Here is an 18,744-nt window from a genome sequence, read left to right as displayed (position 1 = left end):
CTCGTAATCTACACGGGAGAAAGCGGAACTATGCGAAAGTCGGATACACCGATGGAAAGTAGCAAGTTGCATAAACAAATAGAATCGAAAGAGCATCGTATTTCGTTGTCGACCTGTGTCCCATTAAACGGAACCAGTGGCACCGATAAATTTCGCGGATTAAACGGTTGCTGATAGAACAGAAGGCGAGGCGTGCATGCGTCGCCGACTCTATTGTTGCGCGTGCGTGCGCGAATTAATGCACGGACGCACATTTCGGCTGCACCCGTTCGTAAGATTAAATTATCATCCGCCTCGTTCACTCTCCGATTTTATCCCAACCGGCAACTATCTCGTCACGTCGATAAAACGCTTAAAATAAAAGGCTAAATTCGTAACAAAAAGAAAAAAGAAGAAAAAACCAGTCTAATCGCAAGGAATAATTAATCTTTGTTTCTCCGTCTATCGAAAGACTCGACGAACCAACCTCGAATTCAATTAATGCTAACAGCACGACCAAAGCTTAGCAGAGTGGTGCGACCAAATTCTCGGAAATTTTTTCCGGTCACCCGGTACAACGGTCCGGTCACGGGACAGTGGAGGACGCAGAGACGAAAAGAGTGGGCCGAGAGGATGCGGCAGATGCTTTCGGTTATTTGTGTGGAGAAAGAGAAGCCCAGCAGGACTAAAAGTCCTCGCGGATAATCTATGTGCTCGCACGTCCCCTAATTCGCCTAATTCGGAAAGATCGGATTAATGCACCGCCACGTATCCCGGTTGAGCTTGAGTCGAGGGTGCAATTAAATTTCGACTACAGACGCTTCCTAACGATGTGATCGACTGTTGGAAAAGGAGATCGCAGCGAGGTCTCGCAAGATTCGTTAAGGATCAGATTAATCGCGTGTCGTCGTGACCAGCATAGATGATGGTTCGATCGTTAAGTAGATTTTACAGGTTTTAACGCGTTGACTGCCGCGCTTGTTTTCAATGAAATCTTCTTCAGGCACACACACGGGTGAGTTTCAATGTAAGCGTGCAGAGTAAAATAATGCTATATAAAGCCATATTAAAACCTGTTTAGACTTATGGGATCCAACTATGGATAACAGCAAGTAATTCCAACATAGAAATTCTTCAACGATTCCAATCAAAAGCTCTAAGATCTTTAATAGATGCACCTCGATATGTTACCAACGAAACAGTACACCACGACCTTAGGATACCTACAGTTAAAGAAGAAATATCCAAATTCAGTAACAGATATGATATAAGAGTTAACAACCACCAAAATCCATTAGTTACCCAATTACTTGACACGACGGATCAGATCCGCAGACTAAAAAGACAATACCCTTTAGATTTAAGCATTAGATTCAACTAGAGTCAAACATACTGTAAACTCTTATAATCCAAGTTATAGTACCACGCCAAAATAATTTACTTATAATTCTCAATGAGAATTGATTGTAAATAGTCTTGCAAATAAAAAAAGGCCACGAGTGCCGCTGTACCAAGCGTACTCTGCTAGGTACTCCCACCGATATTTTAGTAACACTTAGTTTTTTAACGCTTATTTTAGTAACAATAACAAAAAATTCCCGCCAAAAGATATTTTTCATTGCAAACTAGGAAAAGGGGAGATGGTATCCAAAGAAGATGATAACGGGATTGTCGTACTCAAATGGAGAAATACACCGGATGTGAGAATCTTATCGACAAAACACGCTCCCATCATGGTACCAAGTACAAAGAAAAAAAAAATCGTAGCATTCGTGCTGTTTCCGCAAGCCAACAGATATCTGCAACATTAAAACAGACCGACGACCCTTTCCGAGTTATTTTCTTAAAAGGCGTTATAAGGCTTAAAAGGCGTATGGATATTTTTATACAAATCGTTATATTTCGACGTAATACAGTCGAATTAAACGTTTATTTGATCCCTGGAAAGTTTTAAAAATTTAGTATACTACGGACCGATACGACCGGAACGTAGGGACTTAGAAAAATTTCGCACCGGTTCGAAGAGACCGAAGATCTTTTTCGAGTTATTTTCTTAAAAAACGTTATAAGGTATCGATATTTTTACACAAATCGTTATATTTCGACTAGCTGTTGTTGAATATAGCGAAGGAAAGCGTGCTATAGATTATTTCGACCAAATGGTTTCTTATGCCATCACAATTGGAAAAGGAATCAAACGGTACCGAAAACTTGGCGTTCAACTCCTTCTGGGAATTTCTATTGTAAACGCTTTGACGGTTTACAAAATTGCAACAAGGAAGGATATAAATATTAGAATATTTAGAGAATTATTAGCTGGAAAATTATTAGGGCTGTTTGAAAATACAAAAAATTCTCAGCATAATATCAACATGCAAACTATGTTATGCAGATACAAGACGTCGAATGGACCGAACAAAGACACAAAAAAATTTAAAGAAAACAACAACTTATTGTCCAAATTGTCCCGATTAAACTCAGCTTTATATAGAATGCTTTAAAGTTCTACGTTCTAAATAATTTTCTTAATAAAGCATTTTCGCGTTACTTTTATAACAATTCGATAGTTTCATTACTTCCTGTGGAATATCTTTTCAAATACCTACGACGATCCTTCGCAAATAGTCAAATAACGGGTAACGCAGCCCGATCAGAAACTTCCCCGTCACCCGAATATGGGTGACGCGGCAGTCAACGTGTCAAGGCACAGACTTTATCCTGTCGCGAATTTTCCCCGTCGTTGTTAGCCTTCGTTTCGATAGATTTCCATATCTCGTTCGCGAACTAGGCTGGCAAATTCTATACAAACGGGGAAGAAGAGGAATGAAAGGAAACGATTTGAGATTTAAAAATTTACGACTCGTCAGAAGAAGTTTCATTGTCGTACACCTGACGTGTGCGCGATATTTACAGCCGCGACTTTTCTAACAGCTAAGAATATCTACACCTGCTATTTACTACTCTGCGATAATAAAAAGTTGTTGCGTTTCTGTTTACTCGCTCTCAAGTATCGTTCTTCTGTGTTACTTTTCTTGTATCGTACACTCTATCTCCAGTGTTTCTATTTTAGGAGCTTTTTACGCACGCAAAACAACGTAAAGTGAAATCTCTACGCTCTCGTATGGCGGGAATTCTGCGTCGCTGGAAATAGAAAAAAAAAGAAAAAAAAAAAGAATAGAAAAGGCGCGTTCTTATTTTCCCTGTTTCGAGCTCGGTTCCTCCACCGAGGAGACAAAAGAGACGTTAAAACAGCACGAAAGGTCAAGCCTGCGGTTTGAAAAAAGCCACTAACCATCGAACGACGTTCGGTCCGACGATCGAATCCTCGTTTTCTCTTTAATAATAGTTAGCCACGTACGCGGCCTGAATATTTAAGGAGCAACGCGGGAATATTTCAAGGGATCCGAAGGAGCAGTTGGCAGTTGCCCCGGATCGATGCGAGTCGCCGTTTAATTCAATCGGCTAGTGAAAAAATATCTGCCGGGATTATCGTGATCGCGATCCTATTGGCCGATGCTCACCGTCGTCTCCAATAATTTCTCGGCCGAGTGTCGTTCGCGTAATCGGTCACATTTCGATCACAAAGAATGTTAATTCTACCAAACTCTTCGATCAGTTTCCTCGATCCTGCACAAGTCAATCCTTTCCACGAAACATCACCGACCGGAATTACCACGGTCTGTTCGAAAAAAATCTCACACTGGCCCGGCCGTAACTCGCACGAGTTCGACGACGATTCTCGATTTCGTAAAGTTTACGATCACGTGCCGCGATACGATGCGAGCTCGTCGTCCCGTGTGATCCGTCACTGTCACCAGGCTGAACGCACGACACTGGTTTTTCGTGCGCGCAACGCGAACACCGCGGTCGCGAAAGCCGCGAGCAAGGCGCGAGCGCAATAAAAAGAAGAAACGATCGGCAGCGACAAAGATGTAGAAACGAAGAAAGAACGATCGGAGGACACGGCGGACCGCGTACCGCGTAAGTACGTTTCTGCTGGTCTCGTCCGCTGCTGCAGATATATCATCCTGCACCAAGGTCCGCCCCCAAACTGAGGCACATCCTCGTTCTGGTGCACGTCGCGCTACACGGCCACACCACTAACGATTGTTCCTTCGAGGAATGATTGTGACGAAAATGGGGCGTAAATGTAACTACCCCAGCGTTGCTCCGCCAATCAAGTCTCATGGCCTTTTTGAAATCGCGTCGTCCTCGGCGATAGTTGCGTCGTTAACCAATTAGAAAACGAATCGCGAGAATCCCGTGACGGTTGGAATTCGAATGTGTGCGAGTGGAGGGGAGCGAAGCCGCGTGAAGAGCGAAACTGTCGTTGAATTACAAGTTTCTGCGCGTAGCGAAAAGCCGAGATTTGTTTCCACTGCATCGCATTCATTCTCGCTGTTGTTTTCCATCCGACGTGTCTTTATCGTTCAATTTGCTCGCAAGACTCGGATCGATGCAAAAACGTGGCCACCCAGTGGAAATAGCTTCTGATCTACGAAATTCTCTTGCACTTTCATTTACTTCCGGTGGAGGAAAACAGGGCGTAAATTAATTAGGAAAGTGCTGGACCGCGGTATCGAGATATAGCGAACCGATAAAAGCGAAATTTCTTGCCCGGGAAGAAAACCGTAGCGAAATTCGAACGCGTTTAATTGAAAGCGACTGCTTCAAACTGCGACACGAATGCGCACGTTGCTGCGCAACTACAGAAACCGCATTTTAAACGAGACTCGAGATACGAGGTGCACGCGGTTCCCAATAACCGACAGGCCGAGTTCTTTAAATTTGAAACACTGCGACAGTTACTATAGAGGATTCTCCTACTGGAGACTTGGCAGCCCGCTTCGCCTCGTTACGACTAATTCATTGGCGACGTGATAATTTTGGTGGTCGAAGCGAGGATCACGACTGCGAAATGCAATCAGAAATTCGCCAGGGAAATTCATACATCGAACGACCAAGTGGCTGGTAGACGAGAGCCATTATCGAGCTTCGTAGAAAACAAGACTGCTGATGATCGTGAATTCTTGAAATGCACTGACAACGACCGTCTAATGGCTCGCTTACCAACGTAAATTCGTTGGTTGCGGACCATAACACTAGAACTACCGGTAGTTAACGCGAAGCTACTTGTACCAAAACCAGTGAAAATGACTGGTCTTTAAAAAATATTTAACAATAGAATATTTTTATAGTTTTTATATCGTCATATTGAATGATACGCAGTAAAAATTATAAAAACGTGTGGGAAGTTGTACGAAATGAGGAAACTGATTAATTGGAGTTCGATAAACAGATTGCAGGACCCGTTTACACTTTGACAGGTACCAATCATTTTGACTGGTATTGGTATAAGTAGCCTTGATACAAAATTATTTTCAGTTTGAATACATAAAAAAAGAAAATAAAATTCATTATATTATTCTTTTAGTTACCGTTGCGAAAGTCATTACATCATTGCGGAAAAAATATAACATGAAGTAGGAATTTTCAAATAAAATTGCAAAGCCAGTCAATTTGACTGGTATGGTAGTTCTAGTGTTAGTTCAGAGAAGAAATATGTTCCTCGTATGTTCCTCGATTGTTTCATCGACCGAGTATATCATCGGCGAAATACGAAAGGTGGGTTTGTCGATGAAACTAGAACGCCGAACATGAGACGTAAAAAGACGGTGATCACAACGGATTTGCATATTAAAGTGGTGGAATGTCTCGGATCGACGAATCCAGTTGGCCGCGATCGCTTCTTTTCTACGAATCGCTGTAAAGAAGTTGGTTGGGAAACGGCAGCGAACATGTCAAGGTTAATGAAACCGAGCAATCGTTCGCGAAGACGTGGATTTTCCTTGGCCAATGAGAATACGCAGTTTCCGATCCACAAGCAACAAATTTCCATACTTCACGGGACACACACACACACACACACACCGACTAGTTTCGAGCAGCGTCGCGTTTAAATTTCATCTGAAAAGAAGCGAACCGTTCCCTTATCTCTCGTACACCAATTTCCTTCGAACAAGTGTCTATTCCAGTGTCGAATGCCGGGTATTATGCAAGGAACACGTGAAAGGAGAAACGAGGAACGGAGGAATACAAAGCTGAATATCAATGTTATCTCTTAGCAGGAAGCACGAGGGGAAAAACAATATCACAGGCAATTGCATCCCGTTTCCTTGCGTTCGTCTTCAACGAGCTACGAATGGTCAATAGACGATCTCGTTTTCTCTACTTCTCACTCCCCTCTTCGCCCGTGTCTCATTCTCTCGCTTTGTCACGCTGAGGATTCAATTAATCGAGAAACCAACAGACCAACAACGTCTACTGGCCGAAATTTTGCAGGAAAGTGAGAATGCAAGCTGCCTTCCGGCATGGTCGCGATTGTTCTCGAGATCAATTGTTCTTTGTAAAGAGTACGCGACACACTTTGTCGTGACGTCATACCGTTACTTGAGATTCGTGGTCGTTTGTCCAAAGAACGAACAACGTGGCGAATTGTGGGAAACGACTCCTCCGGTCGACGAAAAAACGTCCAACGGTTTTTTCCGCTCCAGTCGCGCTCCTTCGCGTTTCTAAACGTGCCTTTTACGCCCCGAGGCTTACTATAGGCGGCCGTGTTCCTAACCGTCTCCCTTGGTACTACAGCGTCACAGACAGATCGTCTTACATGACCGGCGAGATATACACAAAGTAGCGATAAACGCATAGTTGTCGTCAAGCAGCGAGTTTTAAAAAACATCGATTCCCCTTCGGTCCGTTACTTTACCTACACAAAAAAGGTGGCATACGTGATCATAGGCGCGAACGGTCGCGAGACCCGAGCGTGGTGGGGGTCGTCTCCAAGAGAAGACAAAGGAAGAAATCGAAGGGCAATCAGTATTACGCGAGGAGTCAAACCGAATGCATCGAGAGGTTCAAAGAAATAAAATCAAGGTCGCTTAGTCAAACAAATACGTCGAGAAATACTATAAAATTGAGTCGAATTATAATAATAAACCAGTTGTATCATCGTTAAATCATTTGTAACGTGTTAATTATAATTTTAAATATTGTTAAAAATAGAAGCCTATATTAACCCTGTTAATTCAGTGTTACAATCATTTGAACTACCTCTGTTATCCTAATCGAAACAGGTGAACGACTGATCCGCGGTGTCGACTATCAAAGTCGTAGCGAGAATTTACGCCTCTCGCTGATGCGTTTCCTCGTGATCGCGTCTCTCCGCGAACGGTCGTAACAGTGCCGTTGACTCCAAGTTGTTTGGAATTTTTCAACTATCAAATTCCACTTTTGTGCTATTGGGTTGGTAACTAAGTGATTGCGGATTTTGTCATTAGGTGGTAAAGTTGGCACTCGAAGATGCAGAAAATACATCCGCGTAACGCGACACTCGACGTAGAAGTAAATTTTTATCGATAACATACTTCAAGGATTTTGATCGACTTTCCCGCGAAAGTCTATCGATACGTTTGCAAGATTCTACGGAAATGTTTAATTGAGCCGATTTGAAAGCTTCGTGCATCGACAAAAACGCAGGAAGCAGCCCGGATCCTTCATAATCCGACGTGAATATTTATCTTGTAGCTGCTTCGCTTTAGAAACTTTGACAAGTGGAAAGAACACGTAGTCGATTGTCATCGATTCGCGTCGATAAAGGTAGCCGCGTCATCGGCGCGAAAATGCCAGCAAAGAGCAAAAGTCGGAAAGATGAGCACGAGCGCGAAAAACGCGGTCCTACGTCGGCGCGATTTAGTCGTTCGATAAAAATCCGTCGCTTACGTCGATTGTCCAGCTACGGCTCCGGGTTATTCTGAAGCGCGAGTTTTCGCAAATATCGTTTGTAGGTTAAGTCGACTGGTTGCGACGAAAGCGCGGAAAACGTACGAGCCGCGCCGTATCGCGAACAGAGGGAAAGTCGGTTGACCGTGAAAGGAAAACTTGTCAAACGACAAGGCAGTTGGAGTGGGGGTGGTTCGAGGACGTTGTGCAGAGGTTGGCGTACGGTCGCGGCAATGGGGATAGCTTGAAATATTTATGATTCGCCGGAGTACAGAAATAATGTATCGCGTGTAAGTTTGAAACTTCCGCTCTCTCGATGTAATTCGTAGATGGTCATCGATTACGCTGTTTAGAGAATCTCGTCCGAACGAATTTGTACGAATCGTATATCCGGTGATACGTTAAAAGAGTAAGCGTTCATGGAATAACGAAGGTTAGTATAACCTAGCTTCTACTTTACGTTGTTTCCTCGTAGCCGCGCGGTTCTCTTACCGTCCCCTAAATTCGTCTAATTCTGTAAATGAAGGCCATGCAACATGGAAAATAGGAAAAACGATGATTAATTATTAGTCAGCCACGGTACCGATCGCAACGACCAACGTGTCTTACGGGTGAATTTCAATGGATATTTTGAAATATGTAGCACGCGATACAGCGTAGAAATAGCTCGGAGGATCGCGCCTCTTCAATTATTCCTCGCGATATTTTAAACATTGGGGAAAACATTGCTCGTGCACGAGCGTTTCACGCCGAGCGTTTTCGGCGAAAAGAAAAGTTCACTGTTCCAGTTAACCGGAATTTTAGAACGACCCCTGGGGGAGGGGCGGCGCACCACAACATCGAAATAAAATGATTAATTATTAACTGGATGATACTACGACTACGATTACGATCGATGTGACGAAGGCCGAGCCTGGAGGCATCGGCGATACCGACGCGATTATCAGAGCGATGTATCGCTTCGATATCGGTGATTGCCAGGTGACAGAGCCGGAATGCCGAATATAACGAATTCCAGCCACGATTGAACTCCACTTTGACAAGCCAATGACGATGAGAGACGACCTGGAGACGACATGCTGCTACCGTGTCCACGTTTCGATCTGTCGTTCGTCTCTAGACTGTTCTACTCGCAATGCCTGATACCGTTGCTACTAAACCGAATGAAAACCAACTGTGAATTGCTCGTACGCCTGTGAAAATTACAAATTTTGTTACAAACTAATCCTTTTTTCACTTCGACGAAGAAAACCAAGATACGTAGAGTAACTCGAAATAGCAAGGAATTTTCCCGCAACGATCGGCCGCGCAAATTACAGACGTTGTTTTCCCCATTGAAATTCACGGTATCCGAGACACTCGTTTAATCCTGCGAACACGATGCGTCCTCGTTTCTGCCACATCCACGAAACACTCACTAGCTCGATTCGCAATTTCGTACGAGCGAGACGATCGAGGACAGCGTGGTGTGAACACTCGATGAAATAGCAGCTTCGACGATCGAGCAATCGGCGCGATTTCTTTTCGATCGAGCGAAAATAATAGAAAATTGAATGCGACAGGAGCTGGAATTAGCGAGACGCGCACATAAATAGATAGCCGATGTTGGTGGAAAATAGAAACGAGGAAACCGTCGTGGTACACTCGCGGACGCGACGTTTGGCGAAAGCGAAGACGAGCGCGGCTACGCGGCGCTTCCGCGGAAGCGGAAAGCTAAGAGCGTGACTCGGTTAGTTTGCGAAGGCGCGTGCCGCGGCATCCTTCGATTCGAAACTCCTCTCTCTTACGCTTAGTTTGTTGAAGCAGCGCGCGCGACAAGGTAGCCCACCCCTCGGTCACCTGCCATCGGCCACCCGCAACCGCCTTTCTGCTCTTCTACTCGCCCTCCCTTTTCCGCTCGCTCGAGACCCCTCGCTACTTTCCATCGCAACCACCACCGGCTCGATATTCTTTCCGCGCTCCTGCACGGAACACGATCAACCGCTCCGGTGCGCGCCACTCGCTCCACGAGGCAATCTACTCCTCTTGCTCTCCCACCAGCTTCTCCACGACCGAGTCGCGTTTGCCGTAGTCGTCGTCGTTGCACACGTCCCTACCGTCGCGTCGACCAACAAAGTTAACCTACCTAAGCGAACTTACCTTTCCTATGGTTACGTTAACGTGTTAACGACCGTTCCGACCAGTCCCTGCCTCCTATGTTTCTTTTATGTCCTCTGATCGTGCTACTGGCTTGCGTTAATGGCGCCACCTGCACCTGTTCGTAAAACCAACCGATCTGTACAGCCGATCGACGTTTTATCAAGCAACGGTTCTTGCTGGGTTAATGTTATATTTTTGACAAAACAAAGCACTGTGCTTTTATCGAGTATAATCGTAGATATCGTAATTCCGATTTTCTTTTTTATCGATGAAAATCATCGATAAAAATGTGGTTGGTATCCGATCTTGACCTACCCTCAGCCTCTAGAAATTAACTAGATCGCAGTATAGAAAGCAGGAGTTTGCTGGCTTGCGTTAGTGGCGCCATCTGCATCTCTTCGTAAAACCAACCGATGTGTACAGCCGATCGACGTTTTATCAAGCAACGGTTCATTGATTCTTGCTTGTTGAATGTCATATTTTTGACAAAATAAAGCACTGTGCTTTTCTCGAGTATAATCGTAGATATCGTAATTCCGATTTTCTTTCTTTATCGATGAAGATCATCGATAGAAATATGATTGGTATTCGATCTTGATCTACCCTCCGCCTCTAGAAATCAGCTGGATCACAGTATAGAAAGCGGAAGTTTGCTGGCTTGCACTGGCATCGATCAAACTTGCTTGTGCATAAAATCAGCAATTCTTTGCGTGAGGTATGTTGCCGGTGAACAGTCGTGCATCCCTGTGCTCGGTATTCCATCCACGATGAACACGATGTTCGGTTGACGTTTAAACGGAAACGGGTGTCTCTTGCAGCAACCAACAGACGTCGTAAGATATACGTCGACTCGTAATTGTGAACGGAGAATGTAGAGAGTGTTTCGCGACACGCGAGACTCGATTCGTCTGATAAGCGAGCAGGTGGGCTATCTCGTCTTGCTTTCCAAGCTATTCTCTCCTTCCGGTAATTGCGTCGTGATTCGCTTTGTCTGGCTGGTTGCGAGTAATTGTCCACGTGAAAAGTACACGTCATTCGCGTAACTCCGATTAAATTAATGACAAGCCGTGTCGTCTTACGTCAAGCGTTAAAATCTGGCGTAAAGAGATGCTCGTTTCGTTCTCTTTCGACCTTTCGAGTATCGGGGCAACCGAAAAAAAGGACTTTTTTTTAAATGAAAATGGATCATTTTGAGCGCGTTTTACAACATTTCGTGCGGATAGCTGTTCAGACACGAAATATTTTACTTTATAGACGACCAAACGTAGATAGGGTTCAACTCAGGGCCGGCGCAAGGCAGGTTCAGCGCGTTCCCCGGAACCCGCGATCTACGAAAATTATCCAATTAAAAAACACCGATTTTGATTAACTTTTTACAGAATGATGATACTATTAACAGATGCAAGACATTTTTTTAGTAGCGATGATTCAGTTTAAAGGAGCTTTCAGAAAAATGTACTTTTTAGAGAAATTACACTACATCAGTAATTTTTTGCAAAAGTCATACACGATTACAGATTTTGTACTTTCATTGAATTTTTTGCCCCTCGAAAGTGAATTATGGATGCGAAAAAATATTACCTGGATATGTTTCAAAAACTGTTTATAAAAATATATAATATGTAACAACAGTAATATATTTGTAAATAAATAATTCCTCGTTGTAAAATTTAAGTGTAGAATTTGAATGTGTATTCAGGCCCCGCAAAATTTCTGAACCTGGCCCCGCAAGAGGTCACGCCGGCCCTGCTTCACTTTTCCCAGCTTATTTCGATAAGCATCGAAAAATTAACCTTATCGGGACGATCGTTTTCACGAATCAGCGTGGCAGCAAGTTCCGCGTGCGCGCGCATCCACGTTCGAAAATCCGACGCGCGAAACTCGCGGTCGCTCGCGTTTCCAGGCGAACAGCAGCGTGTCGATAAAATTTCGCGGAGGACACTGTAACGATCGTGTTTATTGCGAGTTACGTGATGGGCGCGAATGGCGTGCACGAGGAAGTATCGAGCGCGCCTGTTTCACCGCGGGCAAACGGCGCGCAAAAGAAAACGTCGCGATCGTCTAATGAATTGAATTTGAACGAGCGGAAGCGCAACGTCAACTTACCACGAAACAAGTCGCCGCTTATCGATGGGTTTTTTCGGGGCGTTACGGTGAGGTAACACCGTGACGGAAAGCAGCCGGGGCCGCGTTTCACGCGATCCTCGCCGCGATAAATAAGCAAACGCGGGGATCGACTCGACCCGGCTCGTGAATTAATTAACGTTTCGCGTGCCGTTCATTTTCCAGCGAAGCTCATTACAGTGGCCATCCGCTGTGTAATAATAATGATTACTCGCCGTGGAGTTTGTAACCGTTTTATACAGGCGGAATAAACAAAATGCTGTCGGCCGCTGAAAATCAAAAGGGAGAAACGATCGAACGTTTTGTAATGAAATTAACCCGAGATGTTTCTAAGACGATTAATTCGCGGGTAACGCTATTATCATTTTTCCTTTTCTCACTCTGCTTTATTTTTTTGCCAAGATCTATTTATAAAGCCTGTTACGATAATCCTTCTTGTTCTCTGTTAATGTTAATGTTGTGGTGTTAGTTCTCTGAGAAAACAGACGATTAAAATATCAGGGGCGATGTTTACACGGTTCGAATTATTATCGCGTTGAATAAAAATTGTAGCGTAAATCGCGTTTTCCTTACGCTCGGCTGACGTACGTACAGTGTACGCGTAAGCGTTCGATGACATGTGGAGTTGTTAGAGCAACAGGAAAATCAAAATAAATGCTTCGCTAGTCGATAAGCGATTTCAGTCGATAAATTGATTCCCTTAGTTTTCATTTCCTCAGAAATCATAACCGACAGCGGTTCTGTCTTTGATTCTGGCGAGACTGCAAGCAGAGTGCAAATGCCGAAATGAAAGATAGTGGAAGTTCGGCGCGTAAATCAAACCTTTCGTGCTTACGGCTATCTGTTTTACACGTACGCGAATACGCCCCCCACCTACAGCGGCTATCGATTTCTACGAACAACTTCAATAATTCGTTGAAATTTGAAATTTAAACCGATGCGATTGCCAAAAAGTAGCCGATCTTCCGTGACAAAGGACCACGTTAAATTTCACAAGTTTTACGAGTTTCCTCGTTCGATATGAGATTTCCTCGCAGACTGATATTAAGACACCGTTGTATTAGGATTTGGGATACCGAAATTTCCATCAATAAACTTCCATTGAAACACATAAAGAAGAATCGTGAAATATTATTATCCGCGTAGATTGTAACACTAGGGGAACGTAGTTTCGTAAAATGGAACGTGAGTGGTTGCGGACGCGCAAATTGCAGCGGCAGGAAAATTATCGAGACTCGCGGTCGAGCGAATCGCTTTTGAAAAAACCAGGCACAAAAGACTATTTCGCTTCGTTCCCCACAAACTACACTAATTTTCCTGTACTGCTAGTCCATACTTGCTGCTATTTTATATTTCACCTCTTCGCCAGTTCCATGCAAATGTACCATTTTTTTAACAATATTTTGGAATGGAAAGAGAGAAGCTGCGATAGAACCTTGCTGGATTCAAACCTTACCTTGCATTACATACAATATTCAAATAAAAAATAGAAGATCCGGCGTTTGTAACAAACTGGCTTGCAATACGTTTATTCGCGATAAACTTTCTGTATAAGCGTAGGGACCTTCAACACGGGAAACGAATAGAAGCGTATGCTGCTTTTCATCCACTTTCGGCTGAATAAAACAGCCACTCATCGATGGTAACGTTAAGCAGCTCGAATCGCATATTAGCGCGATCGACTCGGCTCAGTAACCCTCTTTACCCCCACCCCCCCTGCCGGTGTCGCTATCTGGGAAATTCATCTTGGCTTGGTTACCATTATTACCGTTATCCACTTCCAATAAGCATTATGCCGAGCAAGTCAGGCCACAAGTAGAATGCGAACGTACGAGAAACGGTGCAACCTCGAGCTTTCCAGTCGGGATCTTCTTTCGGTAATCGTCGATAATGCAGTTACCGTACAGTATGCCGCTAGTGGATCGTTTATCGATCGGACTCGTCGTTGACCTATATTCGAATCCGGCTGAGAAAGCTTTCACGAGCGGATCCGTGGTCGTTCTTCGTTTCAACGGGCCGATACTTGGCTTTTGCCCGAGGAACCGGCGGATCCTGCTGCTGCGTTCTCACCGTTCGAACCTGTGTCACACGTTTTTATCGTACGAACGTGGTGTCGCGTCCTATCACGTGAATACGAAATTCTGACGAAACGACGAAAGGCTGTTGAAACGACGTGTTGGACGTTGCGAAGGATAACGCAGGGAGCGGTGAAATCGACCCGGTTCCAGCTGTTCTCCGTCGTCCTGCGGAAACTCTGCCTTGCCGAAATCCTCTTTATTCCGGAAAATCGATCGACCGAATTTCCTGACGTAGGTATACGTGCATCGAGGCGATACTGGAAAATCGGGACACGGACGCGGTGATTTCGCGGTCCGCGTCACGCCGCTCGCATCGATTTCAAAGAGAGTGAGATAGAAAATACGTAGAAAGAGGCAGCAGAGACGAATTTCCAGAGCAACTTTGTCGATTCGTCCGCACGGCCTGACGAATTAAGCTTCGGCTTCACCAAGTTATCATTTCGCCGCGTAATCGTTTCAGCAGCCGAACCAAGCGATTCGTCCGGTTGATTCGTCGAGGCTAACCGGTGACCTTGCAGAAACTCGGCCTGGAAAACGCCCGATAATTTGAAAACCGATTACCTTCGATACGTTCGACCTGGGCGTAGCGTTTCGCCCGATCCAGCGACCCGACTCGGTCGAATCGTTAGCCGAGTCAACGGAACAACGAAGAGGGCGCGTGTCGCGCTTTTCTTAGTCCCGTTTTGCGTACTAGGCGCGGCAAATGCATGGATAAATAAATAGCGCAGCGGGAACAGTTGGCAGCCCGTGGAAATCGCAGAAAACAGGTGGACGCGCGTTCGTTGCATCCAGAAGTTGGATTAGCGCGAGCGAAACGGAAGTTTCGCGTTCGCAGTGAAAATAAATCGAGTGTACCCAGAACAGGAAAGTCACGCAGCCGACTAAAAATACAGCCTGCCGAAAGTATCACCGCGTCGATACTTCCTTCCTACCCCTAAAAGGATCGCGCAAAACCCATCGTTTTTCTCATCTAAATATTTCCATATGGAGAACGCTGAAAAATCGAAAGAGCTGTCGCGACTGCAACATCGCCTCTTTCCTCTTCTTCGTCGTTGTTTCGTGTTGTACCACGGAACCTGGTCGGTAAAAATAACTCAGCAGAGAGGTTCTGGCAGGAAAATTGGACGGGGAACCCTCACGTGAAAAGCAACGGCAATGAAAATGACGCAGCGGCCATTAATGCCGCATGAAAAATTACTCCCGCCCCCTACCTCCCTCCCACGTGTACTCTGCTTTTACGAATTCAACTGCCACCTCTTCGAGTATCGTTGCACGAATTATTCTAGCAGCGGAGACGTCGCGACCATTAGTTTCGTACAGGGCCAAGGAGAAACGCGACGTGGACGCTCTCAGCCCGCGTACATCACCTTCGCTCTGTAACCTTCGAATCTCGTTCGATCGTTCAAACGCCGATAAATTTACCGGGTCTATCCGAACGATAAGCTTTATTTTTCCTAGGAAAATTATCCGACTGAATGGCAATGGAAGGGAAAATTGGCGCTGTCCAGGTTCGCGGACAGAAGCCAATGCAGAGAGAAATTTGTTCGTTTGGAGGAATTCCTAACCACTGTACGACCTTGGAAGCGAGAAGGACGAGGTGCAACGAAAGCTGCAAGCTCGTAGGAACGTAGGCTCGTTGCGGGTCCCTGGAGGAGATGCCACGTAAATCAGCGTAAATAGCGAGGAAATTGCCAAAGTTGAGGCGATTTCTCAACTTGCGAGGCAACGAGAAACCCCCGCAACTTCCTCTCGCTGGCTATTTTTCCGCTCGCTAGCCGGGTCCCACGGTCTGTCAGAAGAATTTTCCAGCCGCCTACAATCCGTGGGAATATTTTCGTGTAATTTCACGCTAAATAAATTTCCATTCGTCGTCGCAAGCAACTCGCGAGTCGGTTGACAGGGCGGCGTGTAATCGACGCGCGCTGTTCATTCTGTCTGTTCGACCAACAAAAAATAGAACGCGGTCGGAGTCGCGATGACAACAAAAATATTTTCAATGGCGCGGCGAGTAATTGATTCGTCCGCTTAAGCCGGCCGATACCTGTGCCGGTTTCGATCAGACAAGGAGTTTATGTCAACGAACGAATAAGCGGCCGATCGTTTTGACCCGGATCTTATTTCCCTCGTAATTGACGTTCAACCTCGAACGGTAGGTTTGCTTTTGCAGAAGGAATCGCCGGTACCTCGCATTAAAAAAATTACTTACGCGTGAATGCAGAACAAAAGCAAGGGATTGTTTATCGAAGGGATAAAATGGCGTGGATACGATGGCGAGTAATAAACGACCACTTTACGCAGCAATGATATATCAGTCGGTAGCCAATAACGACAGGAAATAACGCGTTGACATACATTCCGGTTGCCTGCAGCATCGACAAGAGGCGAATCGACCGCCCGTTCCGCCTCATTTTCCACCAGAAGATTGGACGGTCTTTTTAACTCGTGCAGCAGCAGGCTCGTCGCATGTGTACGTTGCTAAAGACATTTCGCCGTCATTGAACGACCCGGTCAAATGTTTTCTTACCAAAGAGGCAACCTCGCTGTTCCACGCGAATAAACGCAACAACATCGTCTGGTCGAAGTTATCTTTTGTGTGATATCCTTTGTCGAACATTTCCAATGGTTATTTTAAGCTATTAGATACGGTTGAATTTTGTGCAGAGTTTCACGCGAATTACGCGTAAGCGATACGGCACTGCAACGTGTGACGAATCATGGTGTTGCCTACGCCAGCACATTGCAACGAAGTTTTTGATAATTAAATTATACTTTTTCGTAAAGATACGATGCGTATGCTTGAACTTGAATAATTTATTTTAATAATCGGTAGTACAATCGAGTGTGATATATTTTAAAGCACCACATACACGTCATGCGTAAACGATACGGCACTGCAACGTGTGACGGATCATGGTGTTGCCTGCGCGAGCATATTGCAACGAAGTTTTTGGTAATTAAATTATACTTCTTCGTAAAGATACGATGCGTATGCTTGAACTTGAATAATTTACTTTAATAATCGATAGTACAATCGAGTGTGATATATTTTAAAGCACCACATACACGTCACGCGTAAACGATACGGCACTGCAACGTGTGACGGATAATGGTGTTGTTGCCTACGCGAGCACATTGCAACGAAGTTTTTGGTAATTAAATTATACTTTTTCGTAAAGATACGATGCGTATGCTTGAACTTGAATAATTTATTTTAATAATCGATAGTACAATCGAGTGTGATATATTTTAAAGCACCACACACATGTCACAATTTTCACGCTCATAGCGCGGTAGTGTTTTTCAAATTGCTCTTCGTTTCTATTTTCAAGCGATATTTTCAGCTTGAAGATTCTACGAAATTAGAAGGAGACGGATCGGTATGTTAAAAAGAGCATCTAATAATAGTACGTTTATTTTAACGCAAAAAATTGATATCTGACACTGGCAAAAACAAAGACTATATATTCTGTCTGTATATCGTTAACATTGTCATAGAACGTTGCGAGAGCACAAAAGCGAAGCGAGACAATTGAAAAAGATCATTTAGTTGAAACGGTGAGCGAATGAGTGAGTAGAGTGAGCCACCATAGTGGCGCGTCGGAATATAAGATGACATTCGCGAAAGCCACTATAGTGGCGCGTCATACCTGAGAGTTTAACGGAAGATTCCTTCGATCGCGCGTTATCTCGCGAAACACGCAGCTCGTAATTTGACCGCGAATTTCACCTCAGCTCGCGTTAGGTCTTTTGTGCGTGTTAACTGATCCGCGCGAAAATTCCCTACACACAGTTCACGGAAGTGGAAACGAGAGGAACAGGTGACGGTCGTTGCTCGAGTATCTCGAGAGGCAGCGCGTACCTCGCTTAAGCTGTCGTTAGACCAACCGGAAGGGACCATTGTCTGCGAGTGGCGGTCCGCGAGGACAATCGAGTCCGAAGAAGCAAAGTACTTTCGCCCCGCAGCTTTCAAAACAATGACGCGCTTGCAGTAGAGCAGGAACGAAAACGTCGACCGAGCTCTTCGCCGAAAGACTATCGCCGTTGCCAGAGAAAAACGTTTTACTTTGTTTTTCACGGCGAAGGGAACCCAAAACGAGCGGAATTTTCGTAGAAACGAACGTTTATTGTGCTCGGTCGAACGGTCTCGAGCATTCGCGTGCAAAAGACGAAAGAACGTTTTCGATGAAATGAAAATAGAACTGCGGTTCGGGAAAAACTTCGTTTTTACCAACGGGAATTTCTGAATAATCGAAGCGATCCACGTGGAATTCGATGCAGCGGTTATACACAGCTTCTACGAAACTTGACGCGTGTTAGGAAACGATATTTACGAAAACAAACAAATCTGGTATCCGTAAGAAGAGGAGTATTTCATGCGTCTGAGGCTTCTTGCAAAGTTTTTTTTTATTAATTATTTGAGATGTAATGTGTAGTCAGTGATAATAGTTGGTGTAAATGGCGCTTGGTAGGGTACTGCTACTTTTTTTCTCATTTAGATGTCGTGGAAAGAAAAATCAAACTACAGACACCGGGATTCGAACTCGGGTCCCGAACGTTCGTAACCAAAGACGCTAACCACTGCGCTATCGTCGTTGCTGTCGAGTGCCGTTAAATATTATTTAATTTGTACTTTACAATTTGTCCA

The 18,744-nt window shown here is 44.7% G+C and overlaps 1 protein-coding gene across 12 annotated transcripts in view; it reads right to left on the bottom strand.

Moving 5' to 3' along the window:
• shaker (potassium voltage-gated channel protein Shaker) overlaps positions 1-18,744 on the bottom strand; it is a 238,443-nt gene that overhangs the window by 124,599 nt on the left and 95,100 nt on the right. Inside the window, exon 1 of one of the 12 annotated variants that reach the window (XM_076618176.1) lies at positions 3,501-3,568. The exons of the other annotated variants lie outside the window; for them this stretch is intronic. The gene's annotated coding sequence lies outside the window, so the exon portion shown is untranslated. Of the gene's footprint in view, positions 1-3,500; positions 3,569-18,744 lie in introns of those variants that run through there. 12 annotated transcript variants of the gene reach the window in all.

Source organism: Bombus vancouverensis, chromosome 1 (assembly GCF_051014615.1).
Source record: "Bombus vancouverensis nearcticus chromosome 1, iyBomVanc1_principal, whole genome shotgun sequence".
Classification (NCBI taxonomy): domain Eukaryota; kingdom Metazoa; phylum Arthropoda; class Insecta; order Hymenoptera; family Apidae; genus Bombus; species Bombus vancouverensis.
This window is presented reverse-complemented; position numbering and strand designations above follow the sequence as displayed.